The following is a 6000-nucleotide window of genomic DNA, read 5'->3' as shown; positions in this document are numbered from 1 at the left end:
CTGCCATGTACAAAGCAAGAGATAACATTGTGTGCTTTTGCTAGGGAGATAAAGGGCACAGGCACAAAAAATTTGTACACTGGTTGTTACGTGCCCTGGCATACTAATATGAATTAATTTTAATTTCTAATCAGCATGCTTAATTTGTAAAGCCTTAGAAAATACAATTGATGTCATTTGGGAAGGGCACATACAAAGAAAATGTGAGATTTTGAGTACAAAATTAATTTTAACCCTGCCTGCAGAGCTGCTCCTAACCTTCATAATTAAACTATCTCAAATGTCAAAAAAAAAAAATATCTTAAAATACATCTAAACTCAAGGTTTGTGAGTTCAATCAAATAACATAGTCAGTACACTGTTTACTGCTGCACGTATGAAATTCTACAAATTAAATTATATTCAAGACAGATGGTGTAACCACAGCAGTCGTGTGTCCTGTATGTGCTGGCACTGGGGAAACGGGAAATATTTTTTCTAGTCATTGCAAGATTAGTCTGAATTACCTTGGAATGAAGCTAGCACCAATATCATCAACAACAAAAATTTCAATCTCTTTGTTTGCCCTTTCAAGCTGCAGCAAGTGGGTCTGTAAGGAGTTAATCAATAATCATGGACCATTATGGGATTCAGCAGGTCAACATGTTGCTGACAGCCCTCTCTAGGAAATCCCACAGGTGTGGAACAAGAACACCAGACACTGTTCCTGCTTTTTGCCAGTATCCTTCACTGGTCAGGAAATCATGCCCCAGAGAAAATGAAAGTAGGGTATTTTATCTCATCCCAAAATACCCATCCCTTGCCACCAGTGATGCACGAGCTCCATCAGAGGCATCTCGTGTAGAGCCATGTTTACTAGGTGTGAACTACATTGCTTCTGTATTTGTATAGAAATATGTATTATTATATATAACTATATTATATAGTGTATATATAATTATATTATATTATATATAATTGTGACTATATTGTCTCTAAGAGTGCCTTGGGAAACAGATATGCCATTCCAGCTTGGTGAGATGTCTGGACCAAGCTTACCAAACCCAAGCTCACCACACACAGAGCCATCCATGGGCTGCTGGCACATGGTCCCTTACAGCTGGGAAAAGCACCTGAAGCACAACTCACCCATATCCAGCCAGCCTGGGAGGCACCAGGTTTATTAAACCTGGGCAGATGTGCATACTTGAATGGAAATCAGTGGTACAACACCTGGTGTGAGATAGGATGGAGGGGGAGGTGATATTTCTTTACAAACATCTGCAAGACAGCCGATGTTACTTCTTCACAGCCATTCCCTTATACACTTTATTCACCCATTCTCTCATTCCACATGTCTACAAGCAACAAGATGTCTGACTTGGATCACTTGTGTATGACACCAAGGACAAATAACACAAGCTGCCAAGCCCTCCATTTGTCCCTGGAGTTCTTCTTAAGGACCACACAAAATCTCATTTTGGACAGATGTCATTACCTGCTAGGAACTATCATCTCTTATGAGAGCAGTCTCTAGTACGAGCATTGTTAATTTCAGGTCTTTAATCCTTAGGCCAGGTTGCTGCTCATTGTGTCTTTTTTCTTGTTTGGAAAATTTTCCTCGTGGGCTAATGGGAAAAAGCACATATGCAATGTTCCATGGGATCTGTTGGCATGTCATGATGCCACTCTCCTGTGTTAGAATGCAGGGTGTGCTGGGGAGTCAGCTGGGCTGGGGCCTTTCAGTGCAGGTCTTCTGGGCTTGGTATATCCACCTCTGTTTCCATTTTACTGCTGGAAAGTGGTTTTTTTGAGGGGAGTATCTATGCATTTAACCCTTTGTTCTGCCAGTCCTTCTGGTACTCAATCATACTCTGTTCCAGCCAATCCTTGTGTTTCTATTACAAATCTCCCCACCCCTGGGGCTCTCCCAGGCTCCAGGCAGGCTCCCTACCTGAGATGAGGCACAGTGCAAGCACAGAGGTGACTGCAGCAGCTGTATACCTGACTCCCATTTTGCCTAAATGATCTAGGAAATATTATCCACTGGCAATGGCAGCAGGTGATCTGACTGGCCTGTGCAGGCTCTTTGACAGCTGATGTGGAGAAGCACTTTGTATTGAAAGAAATTTGAAGGTGCTCACAGGTATTTGGAGCTGTGTTGAGCCTTAGTAATTGGGGTCTGTGCAGAGCAGCCTCCTTGGATGGTGCAGCCCCCAAGGCTGAGCAGACACAGCTGGACTGTTTCCCAGGCAGCTCCCTCACTGCTGGAAGCAGCTGGCCTGGGGAACCTCACATCTATGCCTGATCCTGCAAACCCACATGGCCAAACACACACGTGGGCCCTTTCTGTTCATTTGTACGGCCTGCCTGGGGTCAGCTCTCTGTGACTCACTTAGGCTAAGTGCCAGTGAAACCCTTCACCTTGAGAAAGGGTTGAATGATAGCCAGAACATGCTTTGGTTTAGTTTGGTTTGAAGAAAGGAAAGATATGTTTTTTTATCACCCTGTATTTCTGTGCAATTGGCTTTTATGCACTGCATGGTTCCCTGTAAGCACCATAAAGCTTTAACATCTGTGGTGCCTTCAGCACTGCAACACAGCCTTACAAACTGAAAATTGTCATTGTACAACTCAGATCTGTATTATTGCATGAATGGAGCTCCAGCCTTCAGAAACTGTCTTTTACAGTTTTCTTTTGAGTAAAGACTACTGAGAAGGCCTTTTAAAAAAGGGTGAAAATAGCTTTGAATTGAACAAATTGCAACAAATAGTGTCTAGTTGTATATATGTCTGTGCCACAGGGAAGGTAGATATTACAAATGCTCTGGGGTTCCACTTCATCCTTTTAGAGTAGCTTTTTTCTCCACCACTGCATCCTCTCCAGTAATGGTGTTAAATAATGCAAATGTAATTTTGGTGTTTTATGTTATGTTTTCCTTCCAACACTGGACTGAGATTGTGTTTCCCTCCCTACCCTGAAATTCAGTTGTGGATACAGAAATTCTGTCATTTGTTGCTGCAGCATGTGAAGAATTATAAAATATTGTTTGGAGCACACACCATTTTTTCATTGGCCTCTCTTGACTGAATCAGATGGTCAGAAACTGTCATGCCATCTGTAGTAAGCCCTGCAGGTGGATGTGCCATGCCAAGAGATTTTGTTTGACAGCCTTTATTCATCAGATGGTTCTGCAGGCAGCTCATTACAGAATGATGAACCTGCCTGTTTCTGGTTAATTATCAGCTTCACAGTCCGTTGGGTGAGATCAGCTCTCTTATAAGTAACTACTGATTCCTGTAAAGATGATTTCTCTTTTTTACCACACCATTTAAAAGTAAACCAGCTTTTCAGAAGATTTCACCACAATTGTCTTTTAGTCTCGTATAGAAGCATCTCCACCAGAAAAAAAAAACAAAATTTAAAAAAAAAAAAAGAAAAAAAATTTGCCGATAAATACATGTACAGTGTACTGCTCATCTTTGATAAATCCTTTGTGTCTGCTCCTAGCACATTCACACTATCAAGATGAAAGGCCAAATTCTCTCTTCTTATAACTTCATAAACATCATAGAGGTTGCACAGAGAACAGTTTGGTCAGAACAAACTATAAATATTTCTTTCTTTCCTATGTGATTAAAGATATAAATATAAAAATTAGTTTGAAGGAATCATGTATGTCTCTTTTAAAGTTTGTGCTGTTCATTTGATGAGTTTACACCTTTTCTTCTGTTGCTGAAGAGTATCTACTGCATTCTGGGTACTAGTTTATTTTGGCAAGTTATTTGGTTTGTTTACAATCTTTACCATTCAGAGCTCAAATGCATACAAAGGTGGATGAATAATTCCTTTCTTAACATCTTCCTGTGGGTCAGTGCGAGAGAAATGAGTGCAGAGTAACGGGAAATTGCATCAGGAACAGTGGTGCATCGAGAGAGACCAAGCAAAGAGTCAGATGCCACCAGGTACAGTGCTCAAAAGCACTTCTCACACCAAGAGAGGATCAGGGATAGTGTTTTACACCTGGAGAAGTACTGGATTTGTTGGCATCACAGCAGTCACTCTGTACATTCATTAAATTTGTATTCCAGGCTGGTTTAGGGCAAGTTATCAGGCTGTGACTAGTAAAGCATCACAGAAAGCTGTGCACTGGTGGAAAAATTGCATTACTGGTTTCACTCTTTGCAAAAGGCTTGATGAAATGGGGTGCCTCATGCTGCCCTCTCTCAGCAGGAGTGCTGTGACCCCACGCTGGCAGTGCTGGAAGGTGCCAGGGAGGAGTTCTGCCGCTGTCTCTGCTCCCCACAGCACCTTTTCCCGGGGCACAGCAAAGCCCTGAGGCCCTCCTGCTCTCCAGGGGCCACAGCCTGTCTCCCCTCCCTGTGGGACACAGTGTGCCAGGCAGGCAGCTCCAAGCCCTGGGTTGCACAGTCCCTCCTCTCTCGGGGCTGAGAGTCACACAATGCAGCTGTAGGTGTCCCCAAGGTGTCCCCAGACCGGTCCCCACGGGAGGTTTGGCTCCCTACAGGAGCATCCAGCCAGCAGTGCTCAAACACCCCCCATGAACACAGGGCAGCCCACAGGGCTGATCCCTGGAGGGAATGGTGCTAGCTGGTATCCAGTAGGGGAAAAATTGGTTTAAAAATGCAGGTTTGAGAGTGCAGTAGCCTCCAAGGGAAATCCTGGTATGAAATCGTCACAGGCAAAACAAAGCATTTTCTGTCAACAAAATGGGTTCTGTCCCGACATTACATCACCAAACAGAATGACACAGCAGTGGGGAAAACAGACCTTTGCAAAACACAAACATATTTAAGGAATACACAAACAAAAATACCGTGCTCTTCAATAACAGAATTCTGGGTGGATTTTCAGAAATGGCAAAATATCCCCTATGTAGGAGGTAAAACAAATGTGCCAGGTTACCCAGCTGGTTCTCCATTCTGTCCATTGCAACACATCATGAAGCATCTTGGGAAATGCCTTTACATGCTATGTATAAAAACTACAGTTAAAATGGACTGAGAAGACTTTCCTTTGGGAAGGAGCATAATAAGGTGTTTCACAGCTGTATAGGGTTCTAATGAGGAGCTAAGAAATTGATTTAGTCAGAGTAATTGTTGATTTTATAACAGAGTTTTCTAAGCATTAAATTATCTGCCTTTAAAAATTATTCCAGTAGCCAGTTTGTTGCATGCAATAGGTGATCAAGTGCAATTCCTGCTGTAATCACTGGGTGGCATTTGGATGTGTTGGAAGAGTTCAATTTTGGATGGTAAATTAAACGAAGTAACGAAATGTAAGCAGCAGATCAATCACAGAAATAAGAATGCAGGTGAGTGCTAGATGTAGGTTCATAACAATTCTAGAATAAATATACATATGTTATTCAAATACTGAAAGATTACTGTAAGGTGCTTGATGATAAGTATTGTTATTAAGGCTAATCTCAGAATAAGCTTGTTCTTGAGAGAACAGTGACTATTAGTCTTGTGGCTGTGTCCCAGACATCATCCCACTGGTCAGATGGGATCCAGGTACATTGCTCATCTTGCCCATAGGCTCACATAAACCATGGAAAAGCAAACAACCACTGGGCTCCCACACTGACCCCAGGCAGCCTGGGGTGCACCAGGATGGCCCCATACAGACACAGAGGCTACATCAGTCCACGATGCTGCTCCTGTACAGGTTGGACTCCCCATCCTTCCTTCCTTGCCCACTCCTTCCCTCCTTCCCTCCCTCATGCTTATCTCTCTTGGTCACTCCTCACCAGATTCAAAGGGCTGTAAAAATGTAGCTGCCTCACCGAATGCAGCCAGATCACAGTGAAACAGGCCCTGCCAGTTAGGAAACAACAGGGCAGCAAGTTCCCCCTTCCATTCTGTTGTGCAACCACTGCTTCATGCTGACAGAAATGTAAGTGCTGCTGAGCCCTTGTGGTCTGTGAAAGTATGAATTCAGTGTATAATGAGGTGCCCTCTGGTTCCAGCAAAGGATTAAAAAGAAAGAGATCAAGT

This window comes from Cyanistes caeruleus, chromosome 3, assembly GCF_971803275.1.
Source record: "Cyanistes caeruleus chromosome 3, bCyaCae1.hap1.1, whole genome shotgun sequence".
Lineage (NCBI taxonomy): Eukaryota > Metazoa > Chordata > Aves > Passeriformes > Paridae > Cyanistes > Cyanistes caeruleus.
The sequence above is the reverse complement of the archived record's forward strand: the minus strand, read 5'-3'. Positions refer to the sequence as shown.